This window comes from Lissotriton helveticus, chromosome 8 (assembly GCF_964261635.1).
Source record: "Lissotriton helveticus chromosome 8, aLisHel1.1, whole genome shotgun sequence".
Classification (NCBI taxonomy): Eukaryota; Metazoa; Chordata; class Amphibia; order Caudata; family Salamandridae; genus Lissotriton; species Lissotriton helveticus.
Genome location: NC_136069.1, coordinates 274,352,834 through 274,366,748, shown reverse-complemented (window position 1 = coordinate 274,366,748; position 13,915 = coordinate 274,352,834). Strand labels below are relative to the sequence as shown.

The 13,915-nt window shown below is 42.3% G+C and overlaps 1 protein-coding gene across 1 annotated transcript in view; it reads left to right on the top strand.

Annotated features, from left to right (window-relative positions):
- GUCY1A2 (guanylate cyclase 1 soluble subunit alpha 2) overlaps positions 1-13,915 on the top strand; it is a 1,287,229-nt gene that overhangs the window by 382,871 nt on the left and 890,443 nt on the right. The window lies entirely within an intron of this gene.

Sequence of the window (13,915 nt, the reverse complement as noted above, 5' to 3'; positions counted from 1 at the left end):
CTCATCGAATTTGCATGTGTCTGTGTGTTTCCTTGTGTATTGCTAACAAATGCATGGCAGTGTTGTCTGCCTCAGGATATCTGCAAAAATGTACAACTTAGATGTCAAATTATGGACTGCATCAATTGCTGCGAAATTCGATTTCCTCGTTATATGATAAATACTTTTGTCTCATTTTATCACCAAATGTAATCATGTATGCTTTGGCTACATACATTTCTTTACATCTTCCGCGCTTGAAAACACTGTTTCGCCTGACCTTCCATGCACATCTGCAGAACAGTGCTTAATTTCGAAAAAAACATAAGTGCCAGGACTCAACCAATCCCTTAGGATGCAACTGCAGTTTGCAGCGCCCAAATATCACTAGCAATGCCTTGGACGTGCTGCTATTACTATTGTCTAGTTCATATTGAATTGTCAAATTGTCAAACTGATATGCTCTGCTGAAAATAGACAGTGCAACCATGGGCTGGTCTGGCAGTGCTTGTGTCGAGATACAAGTGCTGGTGCTGAGCACTGGCATACATTAAGCACATATACATTTCCCTAAAATTGTTAAAGGTGGGGAACGGCTGCATGACAAATGAATGCACTGCCTCTTTTGAGTCGTGCCACTCTCTGTACTCAGCAATTGTGATAAAGAGCAAATTGGCAGACCTGTATCTGCACTCTATGATCCTTATCACTGCAGTCACAGGACTCCTGATGCAGTAACATGGTCTGGGACTACCGGCCACCCCCCTCCTTAGCATATTGACAGCATTACCTAATTCAACCATTCAACACATGGGTCTTTGGAAGTCAGGGGGTCAGGGCCCCCCCTGGCCGTATTTATTAAAATATAAAACCAAAATTAAAATTTTAATAAAATAAACATTTAGACAATTATTAAATGCACATTTCAGAACATTAGATTTACATCCATTTTTGCCATGGTATGATGGGCTAACCTTAACAAATATCTAGTACAGCGTGTTTCCTAACCGAATCTAACATCCTGAAAATAAAAATGCATTCTAATAATTTAGTCGTACGGCAAGGTCGCTAACCGGTGTCAGATCCTTTTACAGCTACGCTCTCACGTTCGAGATGCGCATGCGCAACCCAGGGCACGTTTCACCCACATGCGCGCGCAACCCAGGGCACGTTTCACCCATGTGCGCTCCCTGAACTCCATTTAACCATAACAGGAGGGCCCGTACACTTGCGCACCTTGATGACGTCATAGTGTCTGTGAGGGGTGGCTACCAGCCTGAGGAAAGCGTAACTCCCTCCCCCGCATCCTTCTAAGTAATGGATATCATATCCTGCCCTTGAAGTTCTGGGAGAGACCAATGGCCCTTCCCCCACGGTGGGGTGGGAGCGAGCCTGGGAGCGCGGGCACCAAGAGGCCGCTTCCCGCGCTCCCCAGGCTCTTAACCCCTTCGAGGCCCTGCCCCCTCGCCCCCGGAAGTGCACAACTGCTTCCGGGGCGGGGGGGGAGGCCACAACAAAGGAACCGGGATATGGGAGGGGCCGGGCCCCGCCATGCCTGCGTGGGGGCCGATTGGCCCCCCTTTTCTTTCTGCAACTACTGATGTCATGGGATGCAGTGCAGAATTACTGCTGTTTTACGGATAATTACGTTTTTTTAACCTAATTTCAAGTTGGATTATAGAAATGCATAATCCTAAACTTTTTCACCGATTCCAGCTGGATTTCCCCAGTTCTGTTTCTTTTTCCACCACACGTTTCGCCATTTCGAGAGATTCTTCTCTCCTCCATCTCTGCTTATACTCATCCCAAACCTCATCTTACTACTATGATCTCCCAATAAACACTTTCTAGACTCTTCCCACTTCTATCCCCCCATTATCCCTTTCAATCAAACAAACAGACTCACAAGTCCAGCGCTCAAATTACCTCAAATTTCACTAGACTAATCCTTTCTGGATTCCGTAGTAGCATGCTACTCGCCAAAAAGCACTTCGACACCTCATCAGGCTTAGTAAGTACTGTATAAATACAACTACAATTACAATGTATATCCTGGTGAAATGTGTGGATATCAGCAGTACACTCATCCCTCAACATTTATAATCACAAATTTGCTTTTAACTGGAGTAACCAACTGAATTGCGATTACCTTCCAATTTTTAAAGAGGCCTGTGTATGACTACTATAATGAAATTGCTTAGCTATTCCTTCATTTACCTTTTTAAGTTTATTTTTATTATAATGGCTGCACCTGCTCCGTTAACAGACTGCTGGCATTGTGCCAGAGCATGAAGTGTTGGCAACCACGGTCTAACAGGAGCCACACTTGCTGCTATGGAGATAAAGTGCCATTCTCATTCTAAGCAGCAATCCATGGCTTCAGGAGATGCTGGGGAGTGTGTCCACGGGAGACATCAAATGTGGGGCACGATGGAGACGACTGATAAACAAATTCACAAAATATAATGTATATCATACCAAGTTGGAGTGAAAAGGGAACTGGCTTCATGAGTCCATGAAATCTTCAAGTGCATGTTATCCACTGCCTGCTGTATCACTTGATTTTCCCGAGAATGTCCCATCTCTGGTCTAACGCCGGTTTAGTTTACTTCTATGTTGTTGTGGTACTTGTATGTTGTTGTGGGGAGGTTACACCTGGCGGCTGGTCAGGGCTGACCAATGGTTTTGTGTTTGTTAGGGTGGATGTGTGCTTGTAGATGAGTGTGTTTTCGATGAACAGTCGTCCGTACAGGATCTGGGGCCAGATGTAGGTGGCCCAATACCAGTCGGTAACTGCCAAAATTAACGAATTTCGGCCGTTACCGACCGGTATTGGGCATTTGGGATGTAGGGGGCCTAAATTGCAAATTTGGTAATTTACCGATTCGGTATTTTAAGGAGTTAGTAAATTACCGAATCAGTAAAATACCGAATTTGCAATGTAGGGAGCACTCAAATGAGTCCTTTTCCCATTTTAGGATTTGTTATTTATCACCAACTATAAGTTGGTGGTAAATAAGGAATACCTTTGAAAATGCAAATCAGTGCATTTTCTACTGTGCCATGTGGCAGACATACATGCCCTTAGGGCACGTATGTGTGCCACATCTGCACACAAGCACGATTCAGGGGTGCAACAGGGTGTCAAAGTGACACCCTGGCACCCTTGAATGTGTCCCCCGTTTTACCGAATCGGTATTTACCGATTCGGTAATTGCCATTCATCCCTATGGGCCTCCAGGAATGAATGGCAATTACCGAATTGGTAAATACTGATTCGGTAAATACCGAATCTTACTGATTCGGTAATTTTTACCGATTTTTTTTTGCTACATAGCATTTACCGATTCTAAAATACCGGATCGGTAAAATTTGGTATTTTAGAATCAGTAAATGTACTTTACCTACATCTGGCCCTTAGTCATGCTACCCAACCACAAAGGACAGCTCCCTGTGCTTCCATCACACAGTCCTGAGGTTGGGTAAAACTGGTTATTTCCGAGGAGAATTTGGAGTTGGGCGCGGGGTTAGGAAGGAGAAGATTGTGGGACATAACAGGTGATCCTGCCACAAGATTTTTTGTCAACAGAAATCCTTCAGGAACAAAATCCAGGATAGTCCTTGCCTCAAAGAAATACCTAGTACCCTACTCATGGCGGGCTGAGAGTGGCTCAATGTTTGTGGTTCATGGAAGGGCTACAGTACTGAATCCTGGTTGGAGAGAGGTAATCCTGCAGGGCAAACCTGAGAGTGCAAGGCTTCTCTATGATTCATTAGAATCCTGCTAAACAGTTCTCCCTCAATGATTTTCCTTTCAGAACTGTTGACTGACAGCAAGTAGGCTAGATAGTCGAGCGGGTGAAAAAAGGCTGAGATTGCTCTGTTAGGCTGCGGGGCACCATAGTACTCAATACAGTGTTGTGGTAGAGAGTCCAAATAGTGTCAATACCAAACCCACACTGGGGCAAAAAGGTCTCTCAGAGGTTAGTAAGATGCAGCTTAGCTAACAAACCACCAGAGGAGAAGCTTCCAACAAAGAACTGTTTATTAGTGAATGCATTGTAGAAAATAAGGGGCCATAACCCCAAAGAATCGCTGTGGTAATTCAGACGCCTGCATGGACACTGACATTCTGTGCAGAGAAGATAATGGTTCTGACCTGGGCTTAAGGAGGTCACTTAAATAGTGGAAAAAGGTCTAACTGGGACACAGTGAGAGAAGAGTTATTTATTGTGGACACCTTCTCAGTGGTTTATTCAGACAAGAAGCCTAACTCAAGCTACAGCTGTTGGACAGGTAAGTGTGTCTGGTGGTATCCTGGGAGGTCTACAATGACATTCCCAAAATGCCCTGTTAACATTGGATGTATACCCTCAAAGGTACAGACCTTCTCTGCGGCCGAACCATGTAGAGTGATCAATAACCAGTCTCTGCAAACACATTGCAGCAGAGCAGTGCTACTGACCAAATCTGTGCCCAGGAGAAAAAAATATTACAGAAAACAATTCAGGGCCAGGGGTGTAGCTTGGTCAGTGAGATTGGGGGAGGGGAGGTTTGAGATTCAGAAAACTATTCATTAGAAAATACATTTTTTAGAGGGGTGCAACACCCCAAACATCCCGCCACCCCCCGAAGCTGCGCCCCTGTGTAGGGTGGATTTTCGCTCCCCACTAAACAGATACAACACTTTATAAACAAGACAGAAGGTGAGATAGTATAGTATCTGCATCCTGGTTACCTTGTGCGTGAGTTGTGGCTGGGGAGGGGAGCACTGTTCCAAGTATTGTTTTTGCTAAGGAATCATATGTAGAAAGATGTCTCAGTTAAATAAATGATTAAAACAGTGTACACTTAAAACTTCGATGATGTTACAACACATCTCACTCAAACATGACTAGTCATGTTTATAAAAAGCAACATTCATGAGATGTGTATTTGCATAAAAGAATTCAGGTCGCGGATCCCCCCAACATGATGGGAAAGGTAAGACCCCCTTCTCCTGTTTAAAACACTGTTCCGAGCCTCACGCTTAATGCATAGAAGAGGTATTTGGATCGCTTGGTACATCCACATGCGAGTGCCTGGTTGTACTGGTATCGGTTGTCATGTGAACTCCAGAGCTGCAGCTATTCTAAATGTGCACATTTCCTATCCCTTCCCACACACCACAGCTAGCAAACCAGAATTCCCTCTTTGTGGTACACATTTTTCATCGCTAGATACATGCTATAGTAATTGAAACTGTGGGGAAGGTGGTGACAAGTCAGCCAATACCCAGTGTTTACTAGTAGAATGCAGAAAGTTGATTTAATAACCAGTCCATATTAGTAATAAAATTCAGTGTGAGAAAATTCTTATGTGCCAACTGGCCGTGAAGGAAACTGGTCTTGATGTGCTAGTCAGGTGTTAGAAATGGGGTTTCTGGTTGGCTAGGGCATGCACATAAGCCAGGCAGAACCCACCACTCTAGTCAGAGCAAGGGAGCTACACACTGAGGATAACCCCTGCTCACCCCCTAGGTAGCTTGTCAGAGCAGTCAGGCTTATCCCAGAGGCAATGTGTAAAGCGGTTGTGCAACACACACACACACACACACACACAACAGTGTCACACTAGGCACACCACAAAAGAAACTGCAAACACAAGTTTATATAAAAATATCCTTTATATTATCCATAAAGACACATATATTACTGTGCCACTAGGCACTTGTTATGACTTCACAGGGATTACATAAATCACTAGGCCAATCGGGCCACTGTCATAACTATCACAGTTAGGGCGACCAGTAACTACTAGTAGGATTGCAACTAGCACAACACGTTATGCATAAACAACATCAGCAGTAGTGCACTAGAGTAAATACTAGTAAGTTGCAGACATTATAACAACACCTTCACTGCACATATAATGCCACTTCGGAGTTACTGCTTGCTACCCTGACCCCTTCCTGGTAGGCTTCTGGGCGACCTACCCGCCTACAAATGCGGTAATCTCTAATCGCAATCGGGACCTCTGATGCACCTCCTCTGTTCAAAGGGAGGAGTGGGGCCTCTGTTGAGGTTTACCCCGAGATACCAGCAAAACTATGCCCCTAGGTATGTGTAAACAAAGGAGGGAAGCACCCGCACTGACTGTGCATGGCGGGAGCCCTCCTCTCCCTAAACGCTAGTCCCAGCCACCTTGCAGTGCTGGCACACCCGGGGGTCCAGTGGAGCTGGCCGTGACCTGGCGGTACAGCTGATGGCCATGGGGCTACTCCGACCACAACTTGCCTGAGGTGCCTCCATTCTCAGCATGGCCACCTAAGCGGCTTCCTCTTGGTGAAGTCCGGCCGAGCCCAGACAGGCTCCTTTGTGGCTCTCTTCCCAGCGCAGCCCTCCTGGTTTATGCTGGTGAATGGCCCTCTTTCTCCTCTGCACGCATGTCACCAGAGGTGGGGCGGTGCCGAGCTCCTTTCCCTGGCTTAGAAGCAGATGGGGCTGGACTTCCTGGTTGGGCTTGTGTCTGTCCACGACAATGCTTCCTCTCACTGTTGGATCGTGCACCCCTTGGAAGAGCCGGATCCTCCGACACGGCTCCCTCAGTGGTTGTGGTGTCACGGGGAACTTTTCACCCGTGCTGAGCTACGATGGGGCACTTTTGCAAGCCCCTGCCACGTTGTTGGGTAAAAGTAGTAATCTGCCCACGGGCGATCGTGTGCACAATGCTCACCATGGTCTGCTTGTAAGGAAACAGCAGAGCACTCCAAACACGCTGATTGCGTGTACAAGGGAAAATTAAGCGATCACCCTGTGCTATGGATTCTTCCAAACAGGAGCAGTCCTCTTGTGCTGGGCTCCTTGGAGAGCACGCAGTCTCGGAAGAGCATGCAGCAGGCCAGCACACAGGTTCCTTGAGCATAGAGGCAGGCCCTCCAGTAGTTCCACACAACAAAGCAATACACAGTGGTGGTTCCCTGCCAGCACAGCAATCCCCTGGTCCCACACAGTATATTCTCTTTACATGGGGTCACAGCCTTTACAGTTCAAGTGTCTTTGTTCTGGGGGGCACTTAAAATATAATCACGAGTGCACAGCACCCTCCATTCACAGTGTAAGCCTTGGCCCTAGTCACACCACAGGGGGACAGAGCCAGTATTGTGGAAGGCAGGCACAGCCCTATTCAGGTGCAGGTGCTACTCCTCCCACCACTCCAAATGCAGACCAGGCCTATTCAGGTGCAAGGGAAAACTCCTCCTTCTACTTTAAATTGAGCCACGGTCTACTCAGCCTAGCGCTGAGTCACCCAGGCAGGGCAGAACACACCTCAACCCCCCAGGGACTGGCTGGAGTGAATGCACATCCCCTATTCCCTGTCAGTTAGAACCAGACAGTTAATACACATCCAGGCAGGCACAAAGACACAAAGCACACAGAAATGCAGACTTCTAAATGTGTCATTTCTAAATTAGTAATGATATACCTGCTTTCACCAATAAGCAGGATTTATCACTACTACTCCAAACTCCAAACATACGCTACCCCTCTCATGTCAGGAATTACCACTGAGGTACATATCAAGGAGTCCGCAATGCAAACCTAAGAGAAGACAGCCTCACAGCAGTGAGAAACCAATAAGGCTGTTTGTCGCTATCAGGAAATGTCACACAGTTAAAACACATGACCTACCTTTTACCTATACCGCACCCTGCCCATAGAGCTAGCTAGGGCCTACTTGAGGGGTTACTGATATGTAGTAAAAGGGGACTTGCCGATGTGGTAGCCACTTTATATGCCAAGTCACAGTGACAGTGAACTGCATGCACAGGCCCTGCAGTGGCAGAGGCCCAAGACAGGTGGCGCAAGCAGCGCTGCAAGCCCACCAGTAGCATTTAATTTACAGGCCCTGGGTATATGGGATACCACTGTACAAGGGACTCACAGGTAAATTAAATATGCCAAAAAGGTGTGGACTAATATTACCAGGTTTACAAGAGAGAGCACATACACTTTAGCACTGATCAGCAGTGATAAAGTGTCCAGAGTCATAAATCTACCAACAACAGGTCAGAAAGGATACAGGAGAAAGGCAAAAAGTTCTGGGTTGACCCTGCAAAAAGGGCCAAGTCCAACACTGGGTATCATGTCAATATGGACTAAATAGATGTAAATGAAATAAGCAAGTTTCTATATTGGAAACTACGTATTTTACAGAACCTGGTTATGATATGCTAAGTGGCGGTAATAGAAATTAGTCATGTGTCAATTGATTCCTGTTGAAGTAGGTGATGAAATGGTAAAGAAGTATGATAAATAGTGTTTGTGATGTGGCAATTAGATTTGGAGGAAATTGGTTAGGATATGTTTATTAAATGTAATGGAAACTAACCATAATAGTAATCTAGCTGGCATAGTAGCAAACAGCCATGACGGCGTAGTTGGGCCCAATGTCAACAGATAAGTTGACTGAGCAAAGGGAAATTAAACAGGATACACAATGCTCACATGAGCAACAGAGGAAAATGGCTATAATATGGTAATCTTCCATAAAGGAAAATAGCTGTTTCATGCTAATTCTGCATAATATAATCTTGACATGCTAAATGTGGCAGTGGACATTCTGGATTACGGCCATGATGTACCAACTGGACATCACACATTTGGCCAGAATATTTGAAGCTTTGCATAATGCCAACTGGCCATGATGTGCTAACCAGGGGAAATAAAGACTGGTCATGATCTGCGCCTTGATAAGATGGGACTTGGCCATAATATGCTTACTGATATATTAGAAACTGGGCATAATGTGCTGCTGAATAATGAGCTATAATGTGCTCATTGTGCATAATGCTAACTATTAACACTAAACGAATAGGGCAAAATGGAAAGTGCCCATGATACTCTGGATTGGCATAATAACAACAGCTCATTCACAATGTGGTAATGGGGAAAAAGAAAGCGAATCATGATGTTCTATCTGAGCCTAATTGCAAGTGTTCATAATGTACTAACTGTGTATGATGGAAACTCGCCATGACCTACATCAGCAAAAGTGCTAAGCGGGCATACTAGAAAAAAAGACCAGGCAGTGCTGAAACTGAAGTGACTGAATGCATTGACCATGAGGCTCTAAAAGATGTATCTCGTTTTGATGAGCCACAGCAACGGCACTATATAATTAATTTTATCTGTAATGTTGATGAGGATGTTTATAAAGTACAAATATAGAGCCAAATGATGATGGACCTGTGTACTCTACAGAAGGAGATGTATTAAAAATGTGAGTATATTTTCAATGTGAGCCGAGGACAAGGAATGTCTGACAGAATATCGCTGGACAGAAAATCGATCTACAGAAATATCGACGCAAGAATATCGAAGTCAAGAATACTGACATCCTATCTACATTATGGTAAGTACAAAAATATTGGAAAAAAATATCAATGTCAAAAATATCGTTGTTAAAAATATCGGGGTTTTTCAGTTATAAAAATAATGTAAAATTAAGTAAATAATACATATAATTAAAATAAACATAGTTACATTTTTTTTAATGTTTAAAAATTATAAGTAATATAAATATAATGTAAAAATAAATTAAACATATACAGATCATATATAATATGAGAAATCTTCCAAATCCTTCGTCCGCTCGCAGCGCTAGTCCACACCGCTTCAGCTACAAAGGATTCACGAACCACCAAAACTGCAGGCAAGTCAAAATTGTATTCTTGTTTCCTTATATATAATATATATACTTACTTACTAACAATTTTAAATAATTCCTTTAATAACTTATAATTGAAAAAAATATATAATATAAATTATAAATACATCTATACACATAAAACAATAATATAAAAAATAAAATAAATGTCCATAACAAATTTAAAAAAAAAACAATTTTTCAACTCTTTTTAATATTAATCATATACTACATTAAGTAAAATAATTAAAAAAATTATTACATAGCGGAGGTAATGAAATTACTATTCCAACTCCAAACAGTGCAACAATAGGGAAAGTGTTGGATAGCTTAGATTTAATAAAAATTACTATTCCCAGTCCATTGAGTGCAACAGTAGGGAATATGTTGGATAGCGCAGGGATAAAAATTACTATTACCACTCCAGAGAGTGCAACAGTAGGGAAAGTGTTGGATAGCGTAGGGGTAAAAATTACTATTCCCACTCCAGAGAGTGCAACAGTAGGGAAAGTGTTGGATAGCGGTAGAAATTAATATTTCAACTCTAGTGACTGTAACAGTTTTGAAAATTTGGATAGCGTAGGGGTTAAATTAACATAATTAAATAGTTTTTGAAAAATAAAGAACATATTAAAAATTTAATTTTACTTACTTCGATATAAAAAAATGATATTACTTATCTTAAGGTCGATATTCTGGTCACCGATATTCTTGACATCGATATTCTGTCCCTACGATATAAAAAACTCGATATTACTTTATGTCGATAATAAAAAATCAATATTTTGACTGCTTACCGAGGACAAGAGCATCAAAATACAAAATGTACCAGAAATCTAGCGCTACAGTAGGGGGAACAAAGGAATACATTCAAAATGGCAAGAAGAATTTGATTTCATGACAAAGATTCTCATGACAACCAATCCTCCACAACAAACAGAGAAAGCAAAAAAAAGATACACCGTTTTTTTAGAACTTGTATCAATAGAAGGTTATTGTTTATAAAAATGCTAGGGTTGGCATTAGTGTGGAATTAAGGTTTTGAAATGCTTAATTATGGATTAAAGGTTACTGTGTTGGTAGGTGCTAGTTAATGAGTAGAAATAGGTCAGGAGCAGGGAAAGACCAACTTAGGGAGTCACTGGGTCATCTGATGTCTGGCTTAGAGCTTCTGAGAAACAACTAAGCAGTTTGAGGGCTGGCTGAAGTGATGAGGGTTGGGTAAGGGGCGCACGACTGACTCAAGGACTGTGATGGCCAGCTAGCTGTAAGTCTGAGCGTTGACTAAGGTGTATGGACCAATAAACTGTGTTAGATTAGGGTTATGGAAATGGTCAGGGTTAGTCACGGTTAGAGCACTAGTGTGGTGTAGGGTCTGGTAAAAAAAGTAACAAAAAGTATTAGAGTTCTGGATTCAGGAAAACGTGGGTCATAAATAAAGCATCACAGTTTGCAAAAAGAGTGCAAGCTCAAATTCCCTAAGGGGAGGTTGGAGGCCCCTAAACCAACTGTGAAAACATGTTATCAAATGGTGCATTTTACACTACAGTTACAAAATCAATTTGCTAAAAAGCCATAGGTTTTACATGAAAAGGAAAAGGCACTCAAAAAATCTTCAAATACGTCCATGTTGTGCCAAACAAATCAAATCGTCCAAAAAGATCTTATGGGGTTTCACTTCATAAAGGACTTAAAATAGTAGTGTCAGCTTGGTGAATAAATAGTTTTGTACAATTTCTGTAGCAACTGATAGACAAGCCACAAGTATTAAATGTAGTTAAAATAAAATTGGTATGCAAAGGGTTATAATCTCCTATCAGTTTCCAAGACGTGCAAAGCATTTTTTTCACTTCTGTTTTCTACCCCCACCCCTACATTTTTCTGTCTGCCCTTTTCATGTACATTGTCACACGTGAGATTCTATATTGAAGGCCGATGGTCTGAAAATGAAAATGTACACAGATGTTACAAACTCAAACCATAGATGGCAGAACCACCTCACTGGTTGAAGAAGTCCCAAAAGCATATGCACTAGTGACCAGAACTACCACTGCGGTTGAATAGACATTACCACATCCATATCACTTAGATTGACCCAGTCTTGCACGCTCAGCCGTGGACAACAGTGATATGATAAATATGTTATGTAAAGCTATATCAAGGTATGTTCGCAAAAGGATCAGGAAATAGCAGCCATAACAGCAAGTACACCCACCACCAAACAAAAGTTACCACAAAAACTTTGAGAGGCCTTCAGACCCTCACACGTACTCGGTTACCCCATACACCCTGTTAGCCAGCCCTTACATTCCCTCAGACCCTACTTAAACTTTTTCGCTCACTCCTCAGAACCCCTTCATTGGCCCATGCACTCTATAGTCAATGCTCAGACTCACAGCTAGTTTACAGTCCAATTCCCTCAGCCAGTCGTGTGCCTTAGCCACCATTCCAGTCAGCCCTCAAACTGCTTTGTTGACTCACAGATCCCCCTAAGTCAGCCATTAGTTGACAGTGACACTGAGAACCCCTTAGTTGGCCTTCAGATACCCTCACAAAGCCCTTTCAACTCTAATGCCAAGTGGCCTCTACTGTATGTACGCACACATTCATATACATACATGCGTAGGGAAACATTCTCACAAACAGACGCACAGTTGTAGACACACAGACATGCACATTCACACTTTGCATACCATCATTTTCTTTTGCATGTGCTTACCTGCTGTAATTGAATTTGGGTCCCCTTCCCAAGTACTTGGTCCTTTTCTTCGGTCTTAGGCCCAATCATGATGGTCATGGTATGAGGATCCTATATGGGCCTTACAGGACAGTCAGAGTCTTTCAACGTACCACAGCTGAATTTAATCAACATAACTGCACTTCTGGATTAAAATCTTTGGTCTCACATGAAGGGTGGAGCCCAAACTCCCACACCGAGAAAGCGCCATTAGGCGAAGTCTTAAGATTCGTGAAAATAGGGCAAGGGCAGCAGAACACTACATATTTTTATTTTTATTTTTTTACCATCATTGTTCTGACAGACATTGCTTATTAAAATTATCATCATAGGGGACGTGAGATTAATAAATATGTCACAATGTAATTCATTAAAACAGCATTCTTCAAATTGACATACATTTAGGACTAACTAACGTTTTCAAAGCAGTTCCACGATAACTGACACTGCTTTTTATTCTTTTACCTTCCATGCATGTTTGGTGAATTCCATGTCAATGCACAAAACACTTTGATCTTCAGTTTCCTCCCTGCTGCTTTATCCCTACCTGTATCTCCAATTCAGCTCCAATGTGGCACTATTCTCTTGCACCTCATGTTTAAGCATCTCCTTTCAGCCTGTAAATGTGTGCTCTACCTGTCCTTAGTTCCTTCCTTGCTGGTCATTATTTTCGTTGTTATATTGATTTATCCTAACCCCTTTCTTGCCATCCATTCCTCTGGATCTTTTCATGGTGCAAACTCCACACACAATCTGTCTGCACTCTCCAGACAATCTATGTCCCTCCTTCTCTTTGCTTACTTTCCTTTCAGGGACCACTCCTCCATGTATAATTTCTTTCCATCGGTCTGCATCCCTATGGTCAATGAGGTCCATGGAATTCTGTATGAACCATGGTTCTCCAGGTGTTGCCCATTCAAAGAGTAACTAATGTGAAGGAGCCACGTTGACGTGTACATTGGATCCGGCGAACATTGTAATAACTGAGTACATAGTATGAAATTCTGCAATCTCTGTATAAAAACCTGCATATAATTCCTTTATAGTAGCGACTTGTGACTCACCTAGGCAACTATTATAAAGAAATGCTAAAACTCAACTATAATAAAGTATTAAAGTTGAGTTCTGACATCACAGTGTCTGCTGCCGAGGGGAAGTTAAGTCAGATCATGGAGCATATTTAAAGCAACCGTTAAGGAACAAAATAGGACATTGCTTTTTTCTTCTGCTCTGTTTTTCTAGCTGTACAGTGACTATCAGAAAGAAGATATTTTTGACAACGTGTTTATTTTTTGCAGTCCTTAAAATTATAGGAAAGTTAGACTATTTCTGTATGTTTCTACACAATACAAGCTATTCCACCTTTTTTCTTTTAAAAACGACATATATTAACCTGATTCTAATATATGTTTACAACACACATCTAACAAGGTTTTTTATGTGTTTAATTTTCCAATAGAGAATGTATTTTAATTCTTCATGTTTGCAATTATGCTCTCTTTCATATGAAAA